This window comes from Bubalus kerabau, chromosome 8 (assembly GCF_029407905.1).
Source record: "Bubalus kerabau isolate K-KA32 ecotype Philippines breed swamp buffalo chromosome 8, PCC_UOA_SB_1v2, whole genome shotgun sequence".
NCBI lineage: Eukaryota > Metazoa > Chordata > Mammalia > Artiodactyla > Bovidae > Bubalus > Bubalus kerabau.
In genome coordinates, this window is record NC_073631.1 from 88,098,033 (window position 1) to 88,101,984 (window position 3,952).

The window sequence follows — 3,952 nt, forward strand, 5'->3', positions numbered from 1 at the left end:
CAAAATCTTTTAAGAACTTTGATTTTCCTGCCTGGAAGGTATTAGGCACAATATACGTAATAGGCTAAGTGAATCTTTGCTTAAAAAAACCACTCCTAGCCATTCTGAGAGCAAAATTCAGAACTGGTTCATATCACTGCTACTCATAATTAGGCAGTCAAAATTTAATAGCATGGCCATATCTACCAGACAAGGCTGGTATTATAGTCTTGAGCAGGGGGTCCTTATGCCTAGCCAGAACTCTATTCTTGTACAAGAAAGAATGAGTTTTTAGTGAAAACTAGCAGTTTTTCATAAATTCCCAGACTAATTACTCTTTCTTTTGTTTATATAAAGTAAGCAAAGATATTTGTACATAATTTCACTTAAAGCATGGATCCTACCATTTTTTAAGGATGAGTTTTTCTAATACAGAAATTCCCTATGTATCTCTGAATATCCCATGCCTAGATCTATGCCTTGAAAGAAAAAAAAAAGTGGGTGCTTAATAAACATTAGTTAAATGGCTGAATTTTCCAGCTTTCAAAACATCCACATTATCACCAATTATATTTGTTTACTCCCAAAGTAAGGAGACTTAGTACATAAATGAATACTGAAAAGGGGCAAATTTAACTTCTAATTTGGAATAGAAGAAAGACTACTCAATTCTTCCAGATTCTTAGTCAGTAAAAAAACAGCTATCAAAGCCAGTAACTCTGGCAGAAAAAAAATGCCCAGTTCCAAGGGATTTGATGTTTTCATATGTAGACTCATTACTGTTCTAGAAATAGCTGAACTGTGAGCAATGCCTAGCCAAAGACAACATTAAAGGTTTTGAGGAGAGAAAAGTTGTCTTGATATACACAGTTTCATTGGTCCTGTACCAGTATTTTCATATGTTTCTCTTTTCCTTTACAATTATAGCTCAGTTGGCTGGTGCACTGGTTTCCAGTCGTTCTGCATTGAGCTATTTTCATTCTAGCACATAGTTATTTTCAGTCTCACCTGGAAATGAGTACAGTGACCACCTGATGATACCGCTTCCATCTAACCTTCTTTGTATTCCAAGATGGAGCACACGTTATTTTTGGTTTGACACTGCTTTGTATTGATTCTAAGAATTCAGTGCAAGACTTTCCTTTTTCTTTTTTGTCTAGCCTCAGGAATCTGTCAGAATGGCATAGCCATTAAAATGTAGGTTTGACAGTAGCACAAAGTCAGAAGCATTTGTACATTGTTTATGCCAGGAGTTGCTGCACTCAGATTTCAACTTGGAAGATGACTCTAGAATAGTACAGGATATAGAAGTATTTCTGAAGAGTTAAGCGTATTTATTTTTATGTTTGTTCCACGTCCATTTGTGAGATGTTTTATATGGCCACATGTAATTAATGTATCACAGGTTAATAGTTTCTCTTGCCAACACCTTTCTCCTCTGGCCCTGGCTGCCTTCTTGCCTCTCCCTCCTCAGTGGCTCTTCAGAGCACAGAATGATCTAAGATTCTTCCAGTATTTCAGGGTTGACTGAAAACCACAGGAGATGACTCCAAGGAGTTCCATGAGAAGGGCTCAAGTAGAAAGAGTAAATACAGATCCAAATATTCTTTGGTACTTAGTTAGGAATTCTTAAAAAGGCAAAAGAGTTAAAATTAAGGCATCCCTTTCTTTTATATTTAGGAATTCTGAAATCTTTGTGGGATTTAGAATGTTTTTAAATCTAAGAAATGCAAACCATTTACATTTATAGTCTACTGACAAATGCTGACATTTCCAGAAATTTCACTGTTGAACAAAACCGCTGATCATACTTACCTCCCCATAAAGAAGTGTGCCTTAACATTCTTAACATTGTCTTAACATTGCTCGTATTAAGCTGCTTGCTTTCCAGAGATTTCCTTGAAGGAAATGGAGAGGAAGATATTGAGAAATTATATTCTACTTAACATTTCCATAATCCTCAATCAAAGTATGACAGTAATTAAAGTGTATTTCTATCCTTACCAACTTCAGTTCTTTATTCAATGTAATTTTTCCAGGGAGGCCATTCTAACTAAACTAAATTACTATGCCCATTACTATATGCTTTATTTTTATTCTGAGCACATGTCACTGTCTAACATACTATATACTTTATTTGTTGTCTTGTTTGACATCTCCCTTCCCCCACTAGAACATAAGCTCCTTGAAAGTAGTGACTTTTGGTCTTTCTTGACTATTGGCTAGATTCCCAACAGCTAAAGCAGTGACTGCCACATAGCAGACTCTCAATAAATAGTTGTTATATGAATAATTGAATGACATGTTGAATAAATATGCATATTATTTTTACTAAATATTCCATGTTATTTATAAGATTTTCCAATTTATTGTCAAAGAATTTTGGTATTACTAACATTTATGTTACTTTAGTTTGACTCTTGAAGTAAAGATGATGACATGGGAAAATTGCCAAAAATGATAGAAATTATAATTGTTTTATTTTCTAATGGGCAATTTAATGAAGAGTTTTAATATTTGTAATTATCTTTACATTTGAGTAACTTATTTTTTTGCCTGTAGGTCATTGCATAAGCCAAATGGGAACTTTTGCACTAAATCTAAGCACATGGTTCTCCTTATAGCTATAGCCCCCTCCCCTGAGTCTTTTCATTATGCAATCTATTAAGATAGCAACGTGAAATCCAAGTTTTATTTTATAAATTGATTAGGAAAATAATTCTTCAAAATGTCCTTTTGTGAATAACAAAGATAGGGAGACCTTGATCACAAGAAGTTTGGAGAAAATGAATATTCTCTTTTAACTTGTATCCTTTAACAGTTGAAGATTTCCTTTTTCAGTAAGCAGTGAAACTTCTCTTTGTTTTAATATTATAAACCTCTCCCTGAATTAGTGTCTGTCTTTTCTTAATAGGATGCTAGTGATAATAGATTATTATTTTTGCAATTATTATTATTACTATCACTAATGATAATTTTGTGATGTTTTTGATCATCATTACAGATGAATAACAGTCATCAACATACATTTATATAATCAAAGAAAATATATGAGATTCTTAGGCTAAAACTGGGCTTGTCTTGTGGCTCAGCTGGTAAAGAATCCGCCTGCAATGCTGGAGACCTGAGTTCAATCCCTGGGTTGGGAAGATCCCCTGGAGAAGAGAAAGGCTACCTACTGCCTGGAGAATTCCATGGATAGTATTTTCCATGGAGTCACAAAGAGTCAGACACGACTGAGCGACTGTCACTTTCACTTTAGGCTAAAGTTCTCAAGTAAAATTCTCAACTAAATGAGTGTTAGTTGGCCATTACCTGTTTTCCATAGAACTAGATTATTGTAAATGTGTTTATATTTTTAAAGTTTTGATATATTTAACTTTTTTAATTGAACAGGTTATCTTTTAAGTGTCTACTAATTATTCTAGGATAAATGGAAGTTTAAAGCACCCAGTATCTATTTCAAATTATTGATAAAGTAGAAACTTTTATGGTGATACAGAAATTAACCCCTGCCCCTGGGAAAAGCATCTTTATATAATTGAATAAAAGCCAACTTTTAAATTCAACTGTGTAGAGTTTTCTAGGATCAGTGAAATATACCTGCTGATGCAAATGAGAGTGTAGGAAGAAATATTTTGGCCTAACATCATCAGCATAATCTATCGCCTATGCCTCAGTGCCAACATGAGACATTAGTATGCAAAGTAGGTGCCCAATAAGTATATACTGAATGAATGAATGAGTGTGTGCATAAATCTCCTTTCCTCAGCAAGATAGAGGCCTGGGTCCGTGACTCAGATTGTGGTAAGAAAGGGCTGTGATAAAGGTGGAAGGTAAGACCTGTTTGTAGTTTTAGGGAGGGGACCTAAGGGAACCAAAATTAAAGCCCAATCCAGGAAATTTGGGAATAAAAGGACAATTGGAAAACTTTAAATCCATGGGAGCTGATTGAGAACAAAACCACCCCAGT